The 26,819-nt window shown below is 43.1% G+C and overlaps 1 pseudogene; it reads left to right on the top strand.

Annotated features, from left to right (window-relative positions):
* Positions 1–26,819, top strand: part of LOC132570108 (NFATC2-interacting protein-like) — a 66,023-nt pseudogene that overhangs the window by 24,110 nt on the left and 15,094 nt on the right.

Genomic DNA, 26,819 nt, shown 5'->3' with positions numbered 1-26,819 from the left:
CAAGTACTTGCAGGGCTGTCATATAGAGAATAGTGTGGAATTGTTTTCTGTGGCCCTGGAAGGTAGGAACCAATGGGTTGAAATGAAATCAAAAGAGTTTCCGGCTAACATTAGGAAGAACTTCCTGACTGTTAGAGCGATTCCTCAGTGGAACAGGCTTCCTGGGGAGGTGGTGGGCTCTCCTTCCTTGGAGGTTTTTAAGCAGAGGCTAGATGGTCATCTAACAGAAATGAAGATCCTGTGAATTTGGGGGGAAGTGTTTGTGAATTTCCTGCATTGTGCAGGGGGTTGGACTAGTTGACCCTAGAGATCCTTTCCAACACTATGATTCTATGATTCTAGACAATCAGCAGGTTCACAGGATCCTCGTGTGTGCCTGCATGTCACATGCTTCAGAAGTCTCACAGAGATGACATGGGTTAATTTAAATCCTTTGTTAGCTCTGCAGCCACTCCTGCTAATGGGCTTTTGCAGCAGGAACCAGGGATACAACAGGATTTAATGAAGACTTACTGTGACAAGAGGGGAAACAAACTTGTGTAATCACACTGCATTTTACACAGCCAGTCTTTGAATCTTCAGACAAATGGTTGAAAAGTTTCCCCAACTTAATCCCAGCAAGCAATAAATCATAGACTATTGGAGGAAGATCCAATATAGTAAATCTGACTATTTAATACATGGGTTTATGCACTAGCTCCCATGTCAGTACTCATGTTGTAAAGTTCTGGAACATATGCTAATTTTTAAATTCAATTTAATTCTGATGAATTCAGTATTATATATGTTATTAACCACATGGAAGAAATTATAACTGTAGGAAACCCCCACAGTGTAGTATACTACGATAACAAGGAACCAACTTTCTCAATTTTTCTATAATTATTTGGAGCTAAAAGACATTTTTGGCCACTTCAGATGATGCATTTTGAGATGCACCAGTTCAGACTGCTAATGGAAGACTAAATAGCCAAATGCTTTATACACTGGGGTGGGTATGAACCAGGAAAATGGTGGTTCACATTGGTTCATGGTTTGTTTGATTGCTTGAACCAATGGGTTGTGTTGGTTTGTGATTCATTTGATTTACTGAATTATTTCATGGTTCATTTGGTTTATTTGGTTCAGGAGGTGGTAGAACAGCCCCTCATGAGCTAGAGATGCCAAATTCACAGGAAGTCTTTAGCAGTCTCTTCTCCGTCCACCCTTCAATTTTGGCAAAGATTGGATTTGGGATGTCTGAGTTACAGCTCCCCCCCTCCACAGGTGCCCCCAGGAAAACTCAGCTCTAGCTTCAGGTTCAGTTCCTGAAACCACTTTCAGGAACACTTTCCCAGGCAGGACAGGTATTTTAAAAAATGTACCACTGTGTAGGGGAAAAAGGAATCCCTCAAAGCATCCCTTGGCCTAAGACAACTGAACTAACTCTTCTCTCTTCATGCTGCAGATTGAAAACAGCTGAATCAGGTGTGATATCATACTGGTATATATTCTGCTCCCATACAGCAGTGGGAACCTCATGGTTGGCTCCTCGAGCTGCCAATCAATCCATGAACAACTGCTTTGGGTGTTTCTAGGGCTCTCACAAGGGCACCCCCAGCATTGCCTAGGAACTGATTAAATTGGTGCCAGGCTGTATGGAGAACAAACTGCAAAAACAAAACTAATGAACCACCATGGAAAGAAATGTGGTTTGTTTTTTGGTTCAGGAATGATGTGACCAAATTGGCTTGAAACAAACTATGAACTGACTCAGTTCATGTCCAAACCATGGTTCATTTCTCAGTTCATGCCCATCCCTATTCTACACATAAAAGAACTGGCTAATCATGTCCATTCTGAGGCTTAGATAAAGTTTGGGATTCATTTTTATGGAAAAATGGAGTCATCGATGATTTGAAATGTTAGGTGAATGCAAGCCAGAGACATGGAGTTTGGATTGCAATTTGTAGTCTGACTTTTGTTAAAGTTTGTAGATTATACACAGGGGTGGAATTTTAGCAGGAGTTCCTTTGCATATTAGGCCACACACCCCTGATGTATCCAATCCTCCAAGAGCTTACAAAAAAGAGCCTTGTAAGCTCTTGGAGGATTGGCTATATCAGGGGTGTGTGGTCTAAAATGTAAAGGAGCTCCTGCTAGAATTCCACCCCTGATTATACATATTATGATTTTTTTCACATGTTGCAAAGCCATCCAATGTTCTTGGAGTCATGTTTCTTGAACAGTGACATTTTAATACTTGTCTTAATTTCTAATGCAATTTTATATAGGTTTACTGAACTTCTGCCTGAAACATTGAAGAGTTATTATTATAATTATAATCAACCTAACTCCCTGACATTCTGTGGCTGATTTTGCCTCATGGCAGCCATTTTGTAGCTATGCCCACCAACCTGGGACAGAATTCCAAAGGTGCGCCTATTCCATCCAGACTTCTCCTGCTAGTTTTGAATGCAAGACTAAATTTTCTGCTAACTGAAGGTGGTATGATTTCCACTGGTTCTCTCTTCCTACTTTAGATCCCCAGTTTGCCTCTCATGCTGTTCTAAAGGAGCAGCATTTCAGAAAGAGCAGATGGATGTATTTGGAGGAGGAAGGACTGTTCTATTCCTCCATCAATGGAAAACTTAGTCAGGAGGGTTCCGGGTTTCGGCGCCTTGAGCTCAGTGGGAATTTGCGGAGCTCATCTCTAGTGAACCCCCTGAACCGGGGAGTAGGAAAGGTGCTGCAGCCACAGCATCTCTAGGGAGACACTGGGGGGTGTCTCCTGACAGCAAGGGGCTCCACAGGAAGCCAAGGAAATAGTGTAGCTGTTCCCTGTCCTTCTTGTTTGCTCCAGTGCTCTGCCGCCATGGCCGCCATTATGGCAAAAAGAGGTGAATGCCCGACCACTTGCTTTTCTCTTCTAACAAGTTTCTGATGCATCATTCTTCTACCTTAGTTACTGAAATTCTACTTCACTAGTAAGTCTGTTTTCTAATACCATCAGCTAATGGGTCTTTTTACATAACAACAACTGGGACTGTTCAAAAGAAAGGAAAGAGGTGGAAATTCGCCCCCCCACACACACACACTTTTCCGCAAGTGTGGCTTCAAAAAGACAAAGAACAATTTTGAGCATTTGCAATAATCTGAATTGGACTGAATACAGATATCTAAATTGATTCGGTTTATAATTGAACAAACAACAAGGAGACCACCACACAGTCTGAACAAAAATGAGATATCTTAGAGAGAACTGTATCTGTTGCTTGATTGGGATTGAAATGACAACAATTAGAACACATGGCTGGAGGAGATTCAGAAGGATAGACTAACTGGATTTTTGAGTTACTTTCCAATTTTGATTATTTGAGTTATTCTCTGGAGAAAAATGGCATTGTGAAGCGAAATGTTTCATTAAAAAGATGTAATGGATACCGCAATTTCTTTAAATCAGGATCTTTGTTTTTAACAGAGTTGATAAAAAAAGCAAACAGAAGCTTTTATTTTGAAAGGCAGAGAAACCCTAAATCTACATGAGCAGAGTATTAAAGAGATCCCGGTGATGTCTGCTGAGTTGAGAAAAATGGATAAAGATCCGCTGGGAAAGAAGCCAAAGAAAATTAAAATGGAGTTAGAGTGTGCAGTTATTAAGAAGAAACGAAAATCAAGACCGACTAAAGCTTTCTAGGAGGAAATGACAATGTGGGAGCCTTATCATTTTTACCGAGATGGATGAATGTATTAAGGAGACAAGAGGCATACTTCAGCAAAAAAAAAAAAATCAAGACGTGGAAATCTTTTAAGAAGAAGGGATTTTAAAACTGTTTTTCTAGCAGGCAATTGGCTAACATGGAACTATTAAAAAGAATTGGCATGTGATTTTAAAATGGCAAGTGAGGCTCTCGGAACAAGGATGCTTCCCTTCTGCCTGTTATTTTTTATATTTCTTTAAAAGCCATATAGAGCTATGTAATAAAGAGGGGTTATAGAGATAGCAGGTGCCTTTTTTTCTAGGTAAAAATATATAAACATGGGGGATGAGGCTGTTGTGGTATATTAGGTTTGTGCCTCTCAGAGTAATATGGAAATAGGAGTTATAGTCTCCAAAAGCTTTAAAAAGAATTCTACATAAATAAACAATTAACTTGGGTCAATTCTTAACAAGGCAGACAACACAACTATTTTGTAATTTTGTAGTTCTGCTCTTAATATGTTTGACTGGATAAACTGTTTATATTGAAATAGATAAAGTATTTTGTTCTCCATTCTTTTTTTTTTCTCAGTTTTTATTGTATTTTAAATTTGCTTTCTTTTTCTCCGTTTGAAATAAGTAAGTAAATTAGAAGGATAAAGAAATTATATTTATCTTTTATGATCCAAATGTTGACATCGCTAAAATAACTAATTAGCTTTTACTTTTAATATTGTTAAATTTAGCCAGTTAGTTCTGTGTTGTGGCATCTCTGTTTTTTTATATTTACATCTGTTGAAGAAGAATAATTTAGACTCATATCATAAGCAACAGATTAGTAAAAAAAATATAATGGCGACTGTAGAATGTAATGGTTATATAACGGGAAAATTCAAGACTTGCAGGTAGAAAGAATTAGGTAATCTGGTTTGAGGTAGAAATGTAACTGACATATTTGCTGCTTTATTTATTTCTGGTTTCCCTATTCTGTATCCCCCCCCCCTCTTCCCTCTTATTGTTGTTTCTGTATCTATGCATTATTCTTTCACTTTTTATACCTAAAAATAAAAAATGGAAAATGGAAAACTTAGGAGGGTACAACCATTTAAATGTGGGAAAGCATTCAAATTCAATGGACACCTATAGGCAATGGCAAACCACCCCGGAAAAAGGCTGCTGTGAAAACATTGTGAAAGCAACATTACCCCAGAGTCAGAAACAACTGGTGCTTGCACAGGGGACTACCTTTACCTTTAATGTGCAAAACTGAGCAACAAGGCCATTTTTTTAGGTCCAATTAGCGGTTGTGATTTGCATACTAGAGAATTAAAACCAAACTTGTGTTAAAGCTATTCTGTATGGCACAGGAACATCTCTCTTCATGTTATAGCAATTTTACCTGCACAATCAAGCAAGGTTGTCATCCCATGGCTGGTAACTGGAAGGAAGCTTACCAGAGTGGTAGAGGACTCTTGGTGAGCACATTGTATCATCCTTTCTGGCCCAAAACTGAAAGTGACATCACTACATAGCAGTGAGATGCTAGGTGGGATTCATAGTATATCACTTCAAAATAGTGATGTCACTTCTGCATTCTGACAAGAAATGGCATGGCACAAAAAAGGAAAATCAGTACTGTTGTGGCTAGTGTTTGGACCACAGACTTTGAGCAAATGCTTTTAGGTTGGAATTATTTCTATGGAGTTGTTTTTCAGTTGAAGTAGCCACCTCTATTTCAGTTTGCTTTGGAATTAAGGTTTTAATCCGGTTGAGTAAAGTGATATCTAGAAATAGTTTTATTCCAATGAGAATCTATATAGTAGTGATGCACACACATCTACCTGCATGTGTACACATGCACACAACATTCAAGTTATTTCTCATTTAAAAATGATTTAGATTTATTAGTATTGGAATTGAAATTATTTGCATTTAGGAAATCAATCCAATAAACATACCTTTGGTTTCAATAGAAAACAAATCTCTAGATGGAAAGTCCCCATATTATCAGGGCTGGCCTTGCCACTAGGTAAACTAGGATATTGTCTAGGGCACTGGCCTTCTGTATGCGCTGAATAGAGTGCTCCCCATGTGACTCGGTGACATCATCAGTGTGTGTTGGGGAGAGCACCAGAAGTTAGCCTTGCCTCATGCTCTGGCGGGGAGGGCAGAATATAAATAAAATAAAACAAAATAGTGTACCAGACAGTCTAGGGCCTGCCCTGCATATTACCATGAAATGATCAAATTACAAATAGAAGAAAGTGTTTTGGTTGTCCCCACCATGTGCATATCTGCTAAGTCACGCCTTCTCCTTGTCTTAGAAATGAGACAGTTCATTCAGCTATTATTCAGAACTATACCACCTCATTTTGCCACACTTATAAGTCTGGTCTAAGTCCTTTTAAATGCCCTACACTTTTTAATATACTATTTTTCATTCAATATGGTATTTTGCATGGTGCCTTGTTTTTCTTAGTTTATTTTCTGAAATAGTGACAGATGTTGTTGTTTGAACTAACACGATAGAACTATATAAAACCAAATACTATAAAAACAATTTGGCACCACCCAGCCGAGCGGCCCATCGGCCGCCTTAGGCTGGGGGCTGCCCATTGCCTCACCTGCTGGAGGGGAGACAGTTCGTTTGCCCTGGTCTGCTTGGGGGCGGACAGCCTTATATAAGGCTGGCCCGTCCCCGTGTTGCGCAGTCTGATCTCCAGGGCTTGTTGGATTGCAGCGAGGAGGCCACGATCAGGCGTGGCTGTGCTGTGGCCTTGCTGAGCGTCGTCTGCGGCGGCAAGCTGAGGGGTCGGGCGCTTCGGCGGCGGCTGAAGGCAGGGAGAGCGGCTGAACTTTTCTGCGGCGTCGGCTGAGCAGCAGGCTGTCGGAGAGCCTTTCCGGCTGGGCAGGGAGTATTTAGGCTGTGTGCCTTTTGGGCTTCCTTCCTTTCCCCCTTTGCTGGTCGGGCCCAGTGGGAGGGAAAGGGCCATTGCATCGGGTCTGAAGCGGCCGCGGCTGCGGTTGCTCCTGCCCGCGCTTTCCCGTGCCTTTTAAGGTGGCTGGGTGCCCTCAGGTTTCCTTTTCACTTTGTCCAGCGTGAGGGGAGGTGTTACTGCGCCGAGCCTTGTGCAGGCGCTTCTGCAGTGCGGCCGTTGAGCCCAGATTTTTCCCACCCTTTTTACGGCGCCGAGCCTTGTGCAGGCGTTTCTTTAGGGCGGCCTGTGCAGTTGCAGAGCCTTCCTGCCCCTTTTCACTGCGTCGAGCCTTGTGCAGGCGCTTTTTGCAAGGCAGGCTTGACAGCGGCGGATCTTCCCGCCTTTTCTTTTTTCGATCCCCCCCTCCTTTTATTGCCGCTGCGGTTTGGCGGGCGGTACGAGTGGCGGGGGAGTGAGTGGCCTTGGGCAGTGGTAGCGGACTGGCCCTCCTACCCTTTGTTTAGAGTTAGCTAGTGGGGGCTGGGTGCTTGGGGTGGTTGAGTGGCTGGCTGGTGTGGTTATTGGGTTGGCAGCCCAGCGCCCTGGGGCAGATTGGTCAGCCATCCCCCCACCCCCCCCTCTTCAAAATTTTGCTCATTAGGTAGTTGGTGCTCATTGATAGGGACTAAGGCAGGGTTGCTCATCAGCACCCTTGAGTGTTGCCCATTAGGGCAGGTGTGATTGGCACAAAGGCGGGGCACTTGCTGGGCGTGTGGTGCCGCAAGGACTTCCCCTTAGGCCACGCGGTTGGGGTTGTGGTTCTGTGTAGGGCGTGATTCTATTTGTTGTTATGGGGCCTAAAAAGGGACAGGGACCTTCAAAGGGAAAACAGCCTGCTAAGAAACCAGCAAAGAGGCCCTGTCCAGTGGAGCCCCCGGTAGAGGAGTGGGACGATGCCAGCACTCGCCAGGTGATTTTGGATAGCTTGGCAGCTTTAGAAGGGGCAAGAGGTGGCGCCAGTCCTTCTCGGCGCATGTCAGGTCTTACTGGTAGTGGTAGGGTGGCAACCATTGCCTTTCAGAGGGAGGTTCTCACTCGTTTATCTGCCTTACAGGGCGGCAATGATGGCGACGCGCCGGATCAGGTCGCTCCAGAGGAGAAACACGGAAGGGAGCCTGAGGAGGTTGCAGTGGTTCCACTTGAGCAGGACGGTAGGTGGCCGGCTCAGCCTTCAGGGACGGGTTGGCCGTGGGGTCCTTGGGGCCTGGTCATAGGACCCGGGATTGGCACTTCAGTGCCTTCGCAGGGGATGGGCTTTACGCATGTAGCCGGGGGACCCTCCCTGAGTCAGCAGCCAACTTTGGGGTGGTCACCTTTCTTGTCTCCCTCACTGGGGCAAATAGCCATGGGGTCTTCCTTGTCCCCTTCGCCGTTTGCGGCGGGACAGACTAGCGAGGCTGGGGGGGTGTCAAGCCCCACAGCCGGGGGCGTTTTGCCTTGGGAGGCCAGTTAGGTATCCCGACTGCTCCACATTGGTCCACACAGCAGTGGGGAGGGCTGGGGTTTCCATCGCATCCCTCGGTTTTTTATGCTTCGGTTCCTTTTCACGCTATCCCTTTCGGTGACTCGGCTATGCCATTGGGCGACCACCTGATGGTGGCAACTAGAGAAAAGATCTTGAGGGGCGAATACATGGACGTATTCAGTTTACTGTACAGGGAGCTAGAGAAGAAGCCAAAAGAGGAGATGGATGAGAAGGATAAAGAAAAACTTAAGAAAAGGAAAGTTGATAGGTCTTGGTCGAACTGGTTGCCAGGGTTTTTGATTTATGCGGGGGTAATTGCTCGGGCCCAGCCTTGGAAGGCTGCCCCGCTTTTTCAATATTGCGATATTGTTTATCGCGCTTACAGTGATTTTGTGGGCAGAGCGTGGCTTCAATATGATGAGGCTTTCCGCATGAGGCCGGCGGTGAATCCGGGGTTACCGTGGGACCAGATCAACCAACAGCTCTGGTTGCAACTTATGGCTCCCGTGAAGCCCAATATGAGCAACAGATCAGACCGTGGTCACATTGTCCAGAAAACAACTCATCCTGCCGTTACCCACGCACCCACAGGGCAGCCGATTCAACCTCGGCTGCTTTGCTGGGAGTTTACCTCCCAAGGGGCATGCGCCAGGAAAGCCTGTAGATACCAGCATGAGTGTCCGGTGTGCGGGGGACCCCATGCTTTTACAGCATGTAACAGGTCAAAGCCAAAAGGGGGCTTTAAGAGGCCGAGAGGTCCCAATCAGCCACCTGGTAAAGGGCCCCAGCCCCATCAGAATGGTGGTTCTCAATAAGCTGTTGCTACATTATCCGCGTTTGGATGATAGGCATTATTTGTTAGATGGTTTTACATTGGGGTTCCGGATTCCTTACCAGGGTCCACGAGCCCCCTTTTTGTGCTCCAACTTGAAGTCGGTTAAAGGCTTAGAGCACGTTGTGTGTAGTAAAATTAAGAAGGAATGTGCGGAAGGCCGCGTTTTGGGTCCCTTTCCGGAACCACCGGTGCCTAACTTGAGGGTCTCTCCTCTAGCAGTGGTACCCAATAAAGCCAAAGGTGAATACTGGCTGATACACCATTTATCATACCCAAGGGGCCAGTCTGTTAACGACGCCATTCCAGATGAGTTGTGTTCGGTTAGGTACACCTCTTTCGACCGGGCAGTGCGAATCGTAAGAAGGGGTAGGTGCGGAGGTAGGTGTAGGTGCAGAGCTCGCTAAATATGACATTAAGTTGGCCTTTAGGTTGCTGCCCGTGCACCCAGACGATTTCGAGTTGTTGGGTTTTTGTTTCGAGGGCAGTTTTTATATGGATCGGGCCCTCCCTATGGGGTGTTCAGTGTCCTGTTCGGCCTTCGAGCGGTTTAGTACGTTTTTGGAGTGGGCGTTGCAGTTCAGGACAGGGTTGCAGGATACTGTGCATTACCTTGATGACTTCCTGTTTGCTGGCCCCGCGGGTTCTGGACAATGTGCTTATCTGCTCAGGTCTTTTGAATGGTTGGTGGCCAAGCTGGGCGTGCCGTTGGCAGTGGAAAAGACGGAGGGCCCCTCGACCGTGTTGACTTTTTTAGGTATTGAACTTGATACCTTACAGCAGTCTTCACGGTTGCCGCTGGATAAGTTGTGTAGCTTACGCGAAAAGGTGGCTGTAATGAAAGGAAGGAAGAAAGTTTCGCTGCTTGAGCTCCAACAGCTCATTGGCCACCTGAATTTTGCATGTAAGGTGGTGGCACCCAGCAGGGCGTTTTTGAGGCAATTTTGTGACGGCATGACTGCGTTTGCCTCACCACGTGACTCAGGTAACTAGGCGCATGCGGGATGACTTAGAGGTTTGGGAGACCTTTTTTCAGCATTTCAATGGGACATCTTTTTGGCGGGAGGTTATGCTGTTGGAGGCTGAACTGCAGATTGTCTCTGATGCTGTGGGCACTACCAGGTTTGGTGTGTATTTCCGGGGACAGTGGTGTGCTGAACCGTGGCCAGCCGAGTGGTGGAGCTCTGATTTGATTCGCAACTTGGCATTTTTGGAGTTTTTCCCTATTGTGGTTGCAGTTTTTATTTGGGGGAGCTCTTTGGCCAACCACACGGTGCACTTTTGGTGCGACAATATGGCGGTTGTCCATGTTGTCAATAATCTCACTTCCAGGTCCCCCCCAGTTATGAGTTTAGTTAGATGTTTTACGTTACGCTGTCTAGAGCTGAATGTGCTGTTCGCCGCCCGGCATGTACCGGGCTCAAGTAACGGTGTGGCGGATGCTCTGTCTCGCCAACAGATGGAGCGGTTTCGGCAGCTTGCCCCGGAGGCAGACAGTTGTCCAGTGCCCATGCCGGCAGAGCTGTGGCGAATTGGAAGGAGGGAGTGAGCCGGGCCATCCAACTGGCAATTGCACCCAGTACGAGGAGGTCGTATGATCGGGCGGCAAAGCAATTTTCGTTATTTAGAGCAGGCGCCGGGCTGGAGGAGACCTGGCCTGTCCTGGTTGAGCAGTTGCTCCAGTTTTGCATCTGGCAGAAGGATCGCGGTCTTTCCGTGAAGTCCATCAAGGGTCAGCTCGCTGGGTTGGCTTTTACCAGTAGGTCGCGGGGATATTCAGAGGGCACCAAGGACTTCCGGATTTCCAAAATGTTGGAAGGGTGGTCCTGGGAGGTAGGCCGCCAGGTCAACAGCAGGCTCCCTATTTCGCCTTCTATTTTGCGGGGACTCCACACCACCTGGGGTTCAGTTTGCGTATCAAGTTATGAGCAGGTTTTATTTCACGCCGCGGTGTTGACGGCGTTTTTTGGGATGTTGCGGGTATCGGAGCCTGTTGCAGGTTCTCGCACCGACGTTTCGGACAGGGCCCTGAAGGTGGGTGCTGTTAGGCTTGAGAAGGGGCAGGCGGTCATTTGAGTCCGCCGGTCTAAAACCGACCAAAAACAGAAGGGTTGCGTGATTACGCTGGGCCCTTGTTTAGAGGAGGAGTTGTGCCCGGTGCAGGCCTTGGTGCTATATTTGGAAATGCGGGAAGCGGCTCAGGGCCTATTATTCTGCCATGAAGACTCCTCCCCTCTTTCCAAGTTCCAGTTTTGGGCAGTCACCACCCGGGCCCTGGAAAAGCTGGGACTCGGGGGCGCGAAGTTTGGCACTCACTCTTTTCGCATAGGCGCAGCATCTACGGCTGCGGCTATGGGCTATGAAGGTGATGTCATTCGCTGAGTGGGCCGTTGGAAGTCCCGGGCTTTTCAGACCTATATACGGCCTCTGGTTTCTTAAGATGCTACAGTGGGTTTCTTCTATTATGTTATGGTTATGGTTATTAATTGTTATGAATTTACTGTTTCTTTCATAGGTGCTGTGGCTGGCCTGAAAAGGAGGAGGTTCCTTATTTGCGGCCACAGTATTGTCTTCTGGGCGGCACATCAGGCCCGTCGGATGCCAGGAGGATCTTAGTTGGGCCTGAGTGAGCAGGCCACAATTGAGTGGCAGGGCCAGCGGGGCATGAAGTGGGCAGGACTCCTCTCGCTTCTGTTTAAGGAGAGGAGGGGCCCGCCGCCGCATATCTTGGTGATTCACCTGGAGGAGAATGATTTGGGCCTAATGAAGGGTAAGGCCCTATCAATTCAGGCCCAGGATGACATCACCCTGATTAAGCGAAGATGGCCGGGCATCCTCGTCTTGTGGTCAGCCATGTTGCCGCGCCAGGTGTGGCGGGCAGCTTGGGACCCAGAGGGCTTGGGGTGGGCCAGAAGAAAGGCCAATAGGGCCTTATGTATTGTCATGGAGGCAGGGCTCGGATTTTACGTGCCCCACCCATCCATCAGGGCCAGTTGTACGGATTTGTACAGGCCTGATGGTGTTCACTTGTCGATAAAGGGCAACGAGGCCTTTTTGGCCGAGTTGAGGCATGGGCTGGAACATGTTCTGTTTAGTGGGGGGGCAGTGGCCTAAGCTGAGGCTTGGCGCTGTCTGTGGCAGTTTTGCCATTGGGAACATGTTCTTTGGGGGGATTTGGTGAGCTCACATGGCAAAGCACCTTTGGGGTGTACGGTCTCCCTGGGGGACCTAAGCTGCACAGCTCAAGGTTGGCTCCAGGGAGCCTTGGTGATCCAGTCACTAGGGAGTGGTCCACAGCCCAGGCTGCACGGCTCGGGTGAGGGTGGAGCTCAGTGAGCTGGATCTAGTGCCTGGTCGGCCGGGTTTGAGCCGTTGGGTCGGCTCACTCCCGGGGCCTGGGGCTCGCCCTGTTTTCAGGTTGAGGGGGTGGTCTGTGTTGGACCCCTGGCTCAACCTGGTTCCATGTTTTTCCCATTGCTGTTAATTAAATAAAGTGGCCCTTTATCCCATATTATTGTCTGTCTCTTTATTCCTAACGGGGGGGGGGCAATACTAATTTAAACATTAAAAATAGATTTGCTTCCTTTTAATGGCTTTCCAGTCAGATATATGTGCCTATTTGTGTTTGTAGTTATCCTGTTATTCTAACAATGCTATCCTAAGTGAACTTATAGTTCCATTTCTATCAGTGGACTGAGAAGTGTAAAATTCTGCTTAACACTGTAAAGAGTCCAGTGGCAGTTTAAACATTAATAGGATTTTATTCTAATATGAATTTTCATGGATCAGAGCCCCTCTAACTAGCCTTTTAGATGAAAGGGAGAGAAACCAGTTGATATATTTTCACAATTATTTGATCTTCCTTCAGAACACTTTGATTTCAAATTTCTCTTTGGGGTGACTTGCAACTTAGTTTAACTAAAAATAAAATCTAGACCAGAGACATTAAACCATGTAAAATCTGGGATCTAAGAATGGAAAATGTGGAGTATTAGAATGTGTTTTAACATTATTACACTGACTCTTGTACTCTTAGACATGAACACATATTGTCCCCTAATTAAGCCAGATAAAAGGAAGTACTTCTTCACCCAAAGGGTGATTAACATGTGGAATTCACTGCCACAGGAGGTGGTGGCGGCCACAAGCATAGCCACCTTCAAGAGGGGGTTAGATAAAAATATGGAGCAGAGGTCCATCAGTGGCTATTAGCCACAGTGTGTATATGTGTATATATAATTTTTTTTTTGCCACTGTATGACACAGAGTGTTGGACTGGATGGGCCATTGGCCTGATCTAACATGGCTTCTTTTATGTTCTTATGTTCTTGTTCTTCATGGTATGTGTGAAGAAATGAATTTGGGGGTGATGTCTGAACTGAGTAAAACCTTCACCAAAAGTTTTGAAAGTATTTCTCTCTGGGCAGAGAACAGACAGAAAGGGGGAAATCAGTTCAATGGCTTCCCAGCCTTACCTCAGCTATCTCTTCAGAAAAGCTAGGTCTAGTTAAAGACAATGGGATAGTCAGTCGCCCCCCGCCCCACAAGTAACAGAGAATTGGAGGAATTAAGACTTCAAGAAGAAACTCCTGGCAGGAGAGTGGGGAAAGTGGCATGAGAGTGGGAATGCAGTGCAGCAGCGGGAGAGCAGGGAAGGCAGTGTGAGAGCAATGGCAGCAAGTGACAGTGGAGGGGCCAGAAAGGTAAAACAGGGAATGATTTGTGGGGCCTGTCCCCACCATAGCTTGAAGGACTCTTAAAGGTAACTGAACTCTAGTAAAACATCTGTAACTTTCTAAGCTAAGGAGCTTGCCTAATATTTGACTTTTGATAGGGCATGAATAGAAGGAGGGAAAGAGGAATTTAATGTTACCCTTTTCTTTTTATTCCCTTGCTCATTCTAATGTTGTGCTAAAATATAGTTGTGAATATTTCCTTTTAAATAAATATTTCACAATTTTTGATCCTGGTAGTGGTTCTCTATGCCACATAGACCTCTACCATCTTGGACATGTTACTATTTTGAGAGATTATTATTTTATTTTCTGAGGTAAAAAAAAGATGGGGTACAGAAGGACAAAAGGGGTTGGGGAAAGTATAAATTCATCAATAATTTTCAAATATTATGAATAGTTACATACAAGTAAAACAAGGAAAATCAACTTTTAGTAAAAGTACATATTTCAAATGTGAGAACAGATAGTAAAACATTATTGCAAAATTTTGAAGTGAATTCCCTCTTTAAAAGAATAGACAAACTTTCTTAATTGTGATATTCTATTAGTAATAAAAACCATGATGTTGTTCAGTGACCCTGGGGGCAAAATCTTGGGGAGGGAATTGGCAAAAATCCTCAAATGAACACAGAAAATTACAGGGGCAGGGGAAGCAGAGCAAGGTGAGAGAGACCTGGTATCAGATATCAGTGTGATTCTCAATGTCAGGGACTTGTAGGGTTTGGGTTATTATACATAATAGATGTTGAGAGAGGTCAGATGATCAAGCCTCTCTTTCATGCAGTGATGATAAACAAGGCTGCAATAAAGTAGGGTAAATAAACTAATCAAGGAAAAAGCAGTCTTACTGGGTGTCCCACTTATTGGTATGTCATAAGAATACACGGAGCACAAATGAATACATCATCCAATCAAATGAATACGAAGACTAATCAGAGAAGATGTAATCCACTCTCAGCTATCAGACATTGGTGATGCACAGACATAACAATATCGACAGTGTAAACAAACACCTGTCAGACAATTACTTTCTGGAATGAGTTAGGCACTTCAAGAATTGCTTCCCTCTCCAGATTTGCTGATGAGCTCCAAGGAGTAAAGTGCTCTCTCACTTGCTTCTGATTGTAACCATTTTAAGTGTCTATTTTGTATTTATTTATTCTCTTGTGCATAAGACCTGTTTTGCATATGAAAATGCCAAAAGGGCATAGTTGGCAGATTTCTTCCTAGATGAAAATTGCAAGCATAAGAAAAAGAGACCTTTGAAAAATTCCACCAGGATTTCAATGATGCCAGCACCACCATTCTCCAAACCCAAAAAACAAGCAAACATTCCATGTAGTAGGTTCACATCATGGACACCACAGTAACCTGTGTAAAGGGCAGACCAATATAATCTTATTATGAAAAACAACTGTTTATTATCCATAACTACAGACTTCCAGATACCACCAAACGCACTAAAGGATATAGAAAACAATCTTAAGCAGACTTACTCAAAATACTACTGAAGTTTATTCACTGATGCTTACTTCCAAGAAAGTATACCTAAGGCTGCAATTATTGTCTAAGTATACTGCCCAGCAGTGTACACTCGTTTTCGTCACTCAGAGTACTAAATAATATCCATTAGGCATTCTTAAATAAGAATGGCACAAATCAGCATACAAAGCAAAGTTTGTGCCAATCTTGAGCCAATTTGGGGTTGTGAAGCAATACTCGTGGAAACACATGCACCACAAACATTTCTCAAACTTCAGGGTAGTTCTGGGGAGTTCAGGAAGTGGATATGATTTCCAGAAAACCTGGTGTTGATCAAGCAAACTCCAAGGCAATGGCACGGGTGGAATTATCTCCATCTTTGGAAACACTGATAGAGACCCTCCAAAGCTTAGCAGGCATTGTTGGTTGCCAGTTACAGAGTTTTGATCCAGCTCTATGGGTTTTGAAATGAAAACTATATAAAGCCCAAGCTGCAATCCATGGGTTTTGCATTAGGTTGGAGAGGACTGAAACAGAGAATGAGAGAAGGAAGTTGATTAGCTTTGCTGGGTAAGGAATTGCTCTTTGCCCTGCTCCCCAGCATGTCATCAGCAGGGGTCTCAGAGCCTCCTTCCTCTGCTTTGTCCATGGCGGTCTCACAGGATGTGGAAAAGTTGTTGTTTTTTTTGCACTGCCCCAACAGCAGAAGTTGATCACACTGTTTGGAAGGGAGAAATCCAGTGTCAGTGATTTGAGTGAAGCATCTGCCCCTTCCACATCCCAGCTTCCTGCTGCTCCTGCTGCCATCATTGGTAAGCCATCTCCCCCAGTGCTTCCCAAACCCAGTGCCAAAAAGCATTATATTATCAGGCCAAAAAGCATTATATTCCCAGCCCAGCACCAAGAAGCATATTTTTGAGGTACAGGGAGCCAGGTGGTACAGCAGCCAGTGACAGGCTGTGTCCTCCATGAGGGATAATGGTTGATCATCCACAGTTTTCAGATAAAATCACAACAAGGAGTTACAATTCATATAGGCCTTAGGTAATTGGTCTTTCTTTGTTTTCTGACAGCCCCTCCACAACTGAAGAAGTCTTCTTCCTGTGTTCAAATGATAAAGGTATCAATAATATATCTCAAAATATGTGAAATCTTAGGGATGAGAGATAAAGTCCATTTTCTACCTATCATAGTACAATTATGTGAAAGCAACAATAAATCAATTAAAAAGAAACAAATCCATGAAAAAGCTCCCACTGAAAGCTTCACATTCAATTGTTGTGCATTACACATGAGCAAGTTTTGCAGTGGGATTCATGTTGCTGTGCAAGTGTTGCTCAATTTGCAAGGAGACATCCCCCTTTCACACCAGGTATCAATTGCATCCCTCACTGCCTGCTATCATGCTGTCATCATGGTCCTCTGCCTACCTTTTATTTTAGGTATATATGTTCTGCTGCTCAGGAATGGCACAATGCTACACTTAAAGACATGCATGCGTGCACAAACACACACTTGCATAGCAGTGATTCGGAGTAATGCAATACTTGACTCCTTTGGTAATGCTAATTGCTGGAAGCCTGGGTGTCCCTGCCCAGACTAGCCCAATCTCATCTGATCTCAGAAGATAAGTAGGGTCAGCCATTATTAATATTTGGATAGGAGACCACCAAGCACATCCAGGGTTGCTACACAGAAGCAGGCAATGACAAACCATCACTGTTTGTCTCTTGTTTTAAAAATCCTACAAAGTTGCCATAAGCCAGCTGTGACCTTATGGCACTTTCCACCACCAGTCTGTGTCCCATTGCAGTGAACTTTTCAAAAGCTAATCTAGAGAGCAGAGAAAAACACCACCTATATTGTTGTCTTATAGTAACAACATTGCCCTGACACCAAGGCAGTTCACTGTGAAAATGTAGAGGAAGTAGTATGTGAGGCGTTCATACTACTGCATTCATTCGAACACAAGGCATACCTTTTCCCTCAGAAATGAAAAAAAGATTGTCTGTGTGACTGGAAAGTTAGCAGAGGCCTTGGTTGTATTAATAAATAGCGGCATCTGCAGCAAGGCAAGCCTTAATTGGCTGGATGGGGATCAGGGTTCAATTCTCTTTCCCTCTCAAGAGTTGGAATGTGCATTCAGATACACTTGAACCAAAAATATGCTCCAAAATGTCTTAGCAGTATTTTCTGGGTATATTTTGATATCCTAAAGATATCCAGGATTTTTCAGAAAACCAATAAATAAATAAACTTGGATATATTTGGGATTTTCTGGGAAGATTGGCTGCCAACATTGCAGGCTTCCAGGGACTATTTTTATTTTTGTTTGTTTGTTTCTGTGTCTTGAGATTTTTATGTGCTTCATGATGCTTTGTCAGTTTCAAGCTCGTCTTGCCAGTTTCAAGAGGGTTTTCCTCTTTTCCTGGCATTCCTTTTGTGGTCTTTTCCCATTTTCTTGTAAACAGTTTACAGCCTTCTTCTCCCTTGCTTGAATTTGTCATGACTCCATGCTTTGAGATCAGTCTTTTTAAGCTTTCAATGAAAGTGGCACTGGGTTCTAGTGGGCATTATGCACATTGTGACATGTTGTGCTGTGTTTGTAAAATCCCGCCTCCTCTGTGCTTAGATTTCTTGTGATTCTGTGCTTTCAGATCACTCCTTTAAAGCTTGCAGTGCCACAGTGGCACTGCATTTTCCTGGGCATTCTCTATACTGAACTGGGTGTGCTAGGCTTGAAAAAATGCCCCTCTGCACTTTCAGTTGGCACTGCAGGAATTATCTGGTTTGACATTAATCCTCTTTTGCTTTCATTGCTACAGTGGCACTGGGTTCTGCTGGACAATCAGTACACTGAACTGGTTGTGCTGAGTTTGCAAGCCTGCCCACTTGGATTGTGATTCAGTGCTTCAGATCAGTACTGTTGAGCTGGCATTGCCACAATGGCACTGGGTTCTGCTGAGCACTATTACATTGCACTGGTTCTGCTGGGCTTCCATACCCCCCCCCCAAAAAAAACACAAACTTTGGTTTGTGATTTTGTGCTTAATATGAGCCCTGTTGAGCTGGCATTGTTCTGTACATTGCACTGGTTCTGCTGGGCTTGCAAAAATGCCCACCACTATCAGTTTCTACAGTATAGATTATTTAATATGACTTTAGTCCTCTTGGGTTTGCACTGGCACTGCATCACTGGTTTTGCTGGGAACATTGCACTAGTTCCTCTGGGTTTTCAGGAAACACCCCCCCCCCTTCATTTTCTACTGCAAACTACTGTAGTTTCTAGGAAACTACATCATAAAGTTGCTGAACTAGAAATTCCTTGGTACTCGTGCATATTTTTTAAAAAACAAAACAAAACTGGGCACAGAAATGCATTTGCAAACAGTAATGGCACACAAGGTTTCTCTCTACTTAATCCAGCAGCCAAGATTGTGTATACAGTATCCCATTCATAAAGCAGGAGACATGCTGAAGGTTGTTTGCAAGAAGCAATGAGGGCCTAGATTTAGTTATCCTGTTGTTGCCCGCAGTTCCCTTCTTGCTGCCAAACAGCTAACTGCACAGTTGCTAGTTTTCTGTGGCCTTGCCTGCAACCTTGGGAGTGATACTACAGCACAGTTGAATTGGGGCTACTGTTTTCAAATGTTATAGTTTGACCTCATATGAGCTCAATGATCTTTAAAAACTGTTATTGTCTACTGCAACCATTGTGTTACTGCAGTAACCACCTTCATTTTGCTAGGAAACTAATTTTACATGGAATGGAAGGTAAATGCAATTCTTTGCACAGCATATGATAATCCAGATGCACTTGCCTAGTACAGATTTATGAAAACTTTCAAAAGCTATTTTACATCAATGCCTAGGTACTCATTTTCTTATTTCACAGTGCAATACTTTTGTCAGTTTTAAAACTGTTTTTTTTTAAAATAGTGTTTAATGAAGGACCTTCCAAAGTGTACACATTGAAAAATATTGCTATGTTCTTTCTTGAAGAATGACAAGGAAATGGCTAGAAAATATTATTCTTAATGTTAGTTACAGGCACACAGATGTAATAGAAACCATGGAATCCTGAATAGATACTGAAAAGCTGCTGCCAATGAAGTGTCTCTCATTCTGAAACCAATTCAGGCTTATTTTTCAAGTCAACTCCAGACCCCTAAACAAAAAACCAAAAAAATTCCCAGAACATTAATGATTTATTTATTTATTTTGTAGGCTTCTATTCTGCCTTCTCCCATAACCGGGCTCAAGGCGGATTACAACACATAATAGCAACAATACAAAGTTATAAAACAGAGTTAAAATACCACCTTAAAATTAAACAGTAAAAACAGTAACCAATAAATAAAATGCATAATCGGTGAAAAAGGCACAGCATGTCTAGCCAGTTATAAGCCCACATTTAAGTGATGGTGATAACACTGCGATAAGCTACAATGTCACCACAAGGGCACAATGTCCCCACAAGGGAGGCCAAATGATGGAATAATAGGGCGCCTGCTGCCTCAACCATAAGCCCGGCAGAACAGCTCCATCTTGCAGGCCCTACGAAATGGTAGTAGTTCAGGTAGGGCCTGGATCTCCACAGGGAACTGATTCCACCAGGCAGTGGCCAGGGCTGAAAAGGTCCTGGCCCTGGTTGAGATGAGCTGGGCATCCTTAGGTCCAGGGGTGGTCAGGAGGTGTTGCATAGCTGATCACAATGACCTCTGGGGTGTATATGGTATATTAACACCATTAAATTAACGCTAGCATATGCTACATCTCTGATGCATTACTCATGGGGCTATGATCACACATAGTAAATAATGTACCTTCAATCCACTTTCAATGCACTTTCCAACTGGATTTTACTGTGTGAACTGGTGAAATCCAGTTGGAAAGTGCATTGTAAGTGGATTGAAAGTGTATTATTTAGTGTGTGTGATCGCAGCCATGGAGAACCTTTTAAATGTCACAGTCTCAGTGAATGATGTGCCTTTCAGTCTTGAATAGGGCTACAGGCCTTGAAACCTCTAGTCCTGACTTTTTAACCCAATCACTTTTATTCTCCACCTCTCTTTATACACCATAGAAATGAAGCACCCAGGAAGTCCAAGATAAATGAACCACCCAGGAAATATAATAATAAAACAAGGAGTGATACCTTTGTTTTGTAGCACCTTTAGAAATCCAATAAGGAAAAGAAAAGGCTAGAGAGTGGTGACCCAACCAGTGGACAAAACATAATCAACAGCACAAGAAGCAAGGTCCAAATCCTGTTAGCTAGAGACACTTTTCCAAAATTTGCAAAATTTAGTAGTGCCGGAGTGGTGCCACTCAGAAAAGTGTGAGGCTACTGCTACAATACAGGATCAGCTGATCAAAGTACCCAGTTGTCAGCAGGAGTGAGAATAAGCAGATCTGTGCCATAATAATGAGGCAGTGAAAACAGGAGTGATGTGGCCAAAGAGAGGATGGATAGGATGTGCCATAAATGAACCTTGTACAGCTTGCAGAACAACCTGTGCAGCAGTATCGCCAGAGAAAAAACATGGTAAGTGATTAGAAGGGCATTCCTAATTTACAAGGGCCCCTGTCAGAAAAGAAGCACAAAGGAATGTCCCACTGTGGGGCAAGGTAAAATAGCCCAGACCTTCAATCAGAATGTCAGGGAGCTGATGTTCATTAGTCAATGGAAACATAATTACAGTGTATTCCATGACTATGTGGATTCAAAGATTTCAGGTTTTCACGGCTGGTAACATCATTAGGGTTTGTAGAATCTTTCGGGATCAAGTGCCGTGTTCTACTGGAGAAAGTTCTACTGGAGAAACTTTTTAGCACTGTCTTTTATATTTACAAAGTCCAAATTTCACCTTTTCTTCCCTTCTTCCAAACTTTCTAAGTTTTCATTTCCCACCTTTGAAATTTACTCCATTAAACAGTAAATAGTCCCGGAGTGAAAGATAGTAATCTGTACCTTCTCTTCCAATTATCTCACGGGTCTTGTGTAGTTTTAGATGTTTAGCAATGTCCAAGAAGGTTAGGATTCTGTCGAGCTTATGTCAAATAAATGACTCTGAAAACTTCTGTAGATGATGAAAATGCAACTCTTCCCGGAGACCCCTCAAAGGAGCCCCCCCCCGGACTCCCTTTTAGCCAAGGTAAATCTCCTCAAAGTTTCCTGTGCATACCTTGGACTCTTCTCTAACTGAAAAAAGTAGGCAGTATATATTTTATAGTCATAGTGTTGGAAAGTCATGGAAAGAAATTTGGCTGGCACGCGTATTTGTATTATGGAAAAAAGAAGATGGACGGTTTCTTCTCTCACCATTATATAATAAATAATTTGTTAAATACATGGATGAAGTACAAGAAATATGGGGATGAGAGGAAACCGTTATGGATAGTGCCGGTGGAAGTAATTAAAATAACGGCTGAAATAGGTGAAGAAAAGTGGTTGTCATATAATCAATTATTAAAAATACAAAGTGGCAAAGTAGAATTGAAAACTGCTGAAGAGTTGAATAATAAATATGATTGGTTCCAAATGCAACAAATTAAGAGCTTGGTGGATAATGATATTAAAACTGAAGGGATATAGAAAGAACAAACGGAAATGGAAATAGTTCTGCATGGAGATAATGAAAAAATAATTTCAAAAATATATAAATTACTGTTAAAATGGTCTACGGAAGATGAAGTAGTGAAATCTCAAATGATTAAGTGGGCAATTAATGTAAATAAAGAAATACAGATGGAAACTTGGGAACACTTGTGGAAAAATTCTATGAAGCATTTGACATGTCATAGTATTAAAGAGAACTGTTTTAAAATGATGTACAGATGGTACATGACTCCTAAAAATTGGCAAAGATGAATAACAAGATGCCAGATAGATGTTGGAAATGTAAAAAACATGAAGGTTCTTTTTACCATATCTGGTGGACTTGTGAAAGGGCGAAAAAGTATTGGCAGATGATTCAGCAAGAAATTACTAAGATCTTGGGATATGAAATTTTCTGTTGGGATTACAAATGGAAAAATTTCCAAAAGAAGATAGAACTGTAATTTGGTACTTGCTTTCAGCAGCTAGGACACTATATGCACAGTTGTGGAAGCAAGAAAAAATACCAGAGAAATGGGATTGGATTATAAAAGTTATGACATGGAGTGAAATGGACAAATTAACAAGAACATTAAGAGACTATGATTTAGAAGTTGTTAAGACGGAATGGAAAAAGTTTAGAAGATATGTAGAAAAAGAGTTGAAAGTAAAAGGACATTGGACAATTTTTGATAATGATTAAGTTTTAGAAGAAGAATATAAGCTTTTGTTTTAATAGTTAAGGGTACCTTTAAATATTAGCATTATAAGTAAATAACACCGGCGGGGGTCAAGTAACGGAGGGAGGGGTGGGTAAAAAGTAATATATGGGGTAGATAAAAGAAGTTATTAAGATTTAAGAAATAATTTTGTTACCATATGTTACCAATAAAATTGTTTTAACTAAAAAAAAAAAAGAATGGCATGTGTTAGGTCTGTCTCAGAAAGAAAGGAAAACAAGTCTGGGCATCCGCAAAAAGGTAAAATACACATTAATAATGCAAGTTGTGCAATGGAAACCAAAAAGAGCTGACAATCTTAGAAAAATAAGGACTGACTAAAGACTAAGACAAGCAAAGGGAAAGTCAAGTTAGGCTCTCCTGGAAAGGACCAACAGCCACCCATCAAAAGAACAGGGAATGAACCAAAATAGTAGCCTTACATTCGCCACCCTAATTGCTGTGCACTTTGCAAAACAGCCAAGACATAATCCCAAATGAAAGGGAATGTTGGAATTCTACCACTAGGAACTTCCATCCACAACGGCAGAGGAACTGACTGCAGGAATGATAGAGAGGTCAGTGAACAAGACAGCCAAGGAAAAGTTTAGACTATTAGCTACATGATCTGGCCTGATCATAGGCCTCTTCAGGTGCATATCAGCAACTAAGAATTATTCGAAATTGCTGTCTTTGTCTGTCAAAAAGATAGCACTGAACTAAATAATCTAATTAATGGGGGTTGGAGGAGAGGTGGGTAGGGTCTTGGATCTGAGCCCACCAAGTGTCATAGCTGCAAAAAGAATTGCAGGAAGCCTGGTGGACAAGACAACAAACCAGAGAATTGCTTTTTGTCTGTTTTTCGTGTTAGAGGATAGAACTAAGAATTTAAAGGATTTTTTAATTGCCAGAGACTTTTTAAGTAGAAGATGTCAAGAATGGAACCTGGAAATCTTGCATTTGGAAAAAATATGTGCACAACCCTGAAACTTCATGTTATGTGAAAGAGGGGACGAAGAGGTGGCTCAAGGATCTGACTGCGAGCCTGTTACTTCCCACAGAGTGTTGTCCAACTGGACTACAGGATTTATAGCTCTCTGTGGAGCTTTCCTCTCCTCAACACTACTTTCTAGCATGGACTACAGCAGTGTAAAAAGATTGGTCCAGATAAAAGGAACAGATTTGTCAAGTACATCACCAGCATAAGCTGTGAGATATAATGAATCAAGCTCCTTTCAAGGGGAATAGTATTAGGCAACCCTAGGTGATTGCCTATGGGTGCAGCCCTGGGGGGCAGTGGGTGCCTATGGGTGCCCCCCTTCCAGGGCAGTGGGTGGGGGGAGTGAGGGAGGAAGGGGGAGCTGCTATCCTTCCTGCTCACAGATAAAGGCCCCACTGCTCAGCTGATTGGTGGGCCCTTTCACCTGTGCCCTCCCACATGTTTTAAAATGCCCAGGAGGGGGTGGCAGAGGCAAAGGCAGTGTATGTGCGTGCATCTGGATTGCAGTGCATGCTGCCAGGCCATGCTGCATCTCCGCCCCACCTCTCAGATAAGGTGGCTGTAGTGAGGCTAGACTGTTCAGGTGCCTGTAAGGGGGGGGGGAGAAGACCAGGGGTGGGAAGCATACTTTGCCTATGGGTGGGAGGAGGGGGGGCTTGTCTGGGGCACCTAATAGCCTGGTGCCAGTGCTGTTAATCTACTATTCCAATTAAGAAATAAAATAAAAAGGATTATATCCCTTCTGGGGGATTGGTGAAAATACAGATGAAAGGACTGAATGAGGTTAGCATATGTAGTGAGATTAAAAAAAAAATCAATATCCCTGTTGAGTTCTGAGGATTCCATTGTTCTGAGTGTTGTAATAACTTTCAACTCAGGAATTTCCTTTTATAGTCTGTTCCTGAAGTTCCTTTGCAATAAGCCCGCTTAGGTAGGGTAGGGCAGGGCGGGATATAAATAGAAATAAATAAATAAATAAATAAAATAAGACAGCTATTTTGAGGATACCCACTGAATGTTCAGAAAGGCTGAAGTGTTCTCCAACAGGTTTCTCAGTCTTGTGATTCTAGATGTCAGATTTGTGTCCATTTATCCTTTGGTGTAGAATTTGCCTTGTTTGCTCTATGTAGAGAACTAATGGCATTTTAGAAGATGAGCATGTGATTGTGTTGCCTGGGTGAATGTGGTAGCAGAGTTGGCATCTGTATTTATTTCAAGCTCTGGTATTAGTGTCCATGGTCAAATTAGATATTATATTATTGTGGCTGAGGAGTTGTTTGAGATTGTAGGGCTGGCTGTGTCAAGAAAAGGTTTGCTCTCCCCCAAAGTACTTGTGAAAGAGAACTGTCATTATCCAGTAGAGGTTATAAGTTGCTGATGGTACATTGAACTGTTTTGATTTGAGAGCTGTATGTGACCACTAGTAGTGCTCTGTTATTGTCTCTTTTGGAACTGTGTTGGACAGGTTTTCTCTGGGTACCATTCTGTCTTTGTTAATCTACTTCTTGACCTCATCAGGTAGATACTTTTGTTCCAAAAAGGTTAATTGTAGACCCCTAAGGTGAGAATCTCTGTCTGTAGGATTGGAACAAATGCGGCTGTAGCATAGAGTCTGGCTGTATACAATGGATCATAGCATCCTAAATATCCTAAACATAACAAATACAGGGACCTTTCAGGATTTCACTGGAAATACTAGCACAGTACACACAATCTTGATTCTCCCTCACCCTTAATTTTCCACCCTCTTTCTGAAGGAAAGCAGACAGAAGGCTGCACTGAAAGTGGGACAATGCCTACTACCACCTAGAGGCTGGTAATCCTAACTGTATCCTCCTTTAACTATTTTACCATATGGAAGATATGCTATAAGAGCATAAACCATATGTCTTAATTCTATGGGGATGGTAAGCCTGCAATTGCTCAGTGGTGAGGAAGAAGCACTTGCATATGCTCTAAGTCATTTTATTATTATGTTGTAGTTGTTTTAATTTAAGAATTCTAAGCTACACATACTAATACTGATGTAGTAACTCTCTCTCTCTCTCTCTCTCTCTCTCTCTCTCTCTTAAAGCTGCCTTTCCACCCAATTTGGAATCCTCAAGGCAGTGAATATAAAAACAATAAAACAAGATTAAAGAACGTATAAATATTTTAAAAATAATTTAAAACAATTTAAAGAAAATATAAAAACACATGATCAGGAAAGAATCAGTGAAAGAACACCAGGCAAATCAAGAAAAATCTTCACCTGCTGGAAGAAAACAATGATAGGAGATGAAAATCTCCATGGGGAGGGATTTCCATATTTTTATTGTTGTGCCCCAGTGTTTCAGTATTCCTGAACTATAAAATGGTACTAATGTTTTCAGTTATATAAATACCATATAGCGAGTATAAAGTTAACTTGAATTTGACCTTTGCCATATATAGCTGTCCAATTGCCATCACTTGCATTATAGTTCCTATATTCTGCTTATGTTCCTGTCTTTATACTTTACCCATTGTAGTATCTTCTGAGGCATGGTTGATTTAGGTAAACTTACACAATGAGCTGTCTCATATAGAGTGCCTATCGTCCTGCATAACCTCTCTCCCCTACAAGTTCAGATTTACCTGTAACTCTGTCACAAGTCACTACCAATCTTGCCACTTTTTAATATATTGCAACAGCCATGACCATTTCACTTACCAGGTCTTTCTTCTTACTCACAGAGGGTGAATTCACACTACACTGAATAATGCATTTTGCAACTAGATTTTTGCTATTCTTGCACAGTAAAAATCCAGTTGCAAAATGCGTTATTTAGGCTAGTGTGAACACACTCAGAGACACCCAACAGACAGAATAACCCAGTCCCCTTTAATGATGACTCCTCACTCAGACACTGCACAGAGCTATTGGGGGTGACGACTCAAACACTGCAACATTCACATGCATCCACCAGTTATCCATTGTCCTAAAATACATATAAACTGAGAGCTTAGCTTGTTTCTGTGTGCTTCTTTCCCTTAGACAACCAGTTCACAGTGTTAAACAAGGAGTTAACTTTTATTTATGGTTTGAAGATAACATTGGAATAGATCAGGTACAGATTACAAAATTTCTTTTCAATTGAACTTTTGAGCTATTTTCCTATTCCAGTATCTGGAATATATTACTCTGTCAGCATTACACTGTTCTTCTCCATGGCTTCACTCAGCCAGACTCGCTCTCAACAAAACCAACTGTTGTTTTCAGCTGCCTCCTTCACCAACATCCCATCAGTTCCCATCAGGGAGAGGTGGAACCTAACCAATCTGTTACAGTTTACCTGTCAGATGATA

This window comes from Heteronotia binoei, chromosome 4, assembly GCF_032191835.1.
Source record: "Heteronotia binoei isolate CCM8104 ecotype False Entrance Well chromosome 4, APGP_CSIRO_Hbin_v1, whole genome shotgun sequence".
In the NCBI taxonomy this organism is placed as follows: Eukaryota; Metazoa; Chordata; class Lepidosauria; order Squamata; family Gekkonidae; genus Heteronotia; species Heteronotia binoei.
The sequence above is the reverse complement of the archived record's forward strand: the minus strand, read 5'-3'. Positions and strand labels throughout refer to the sequence as shown.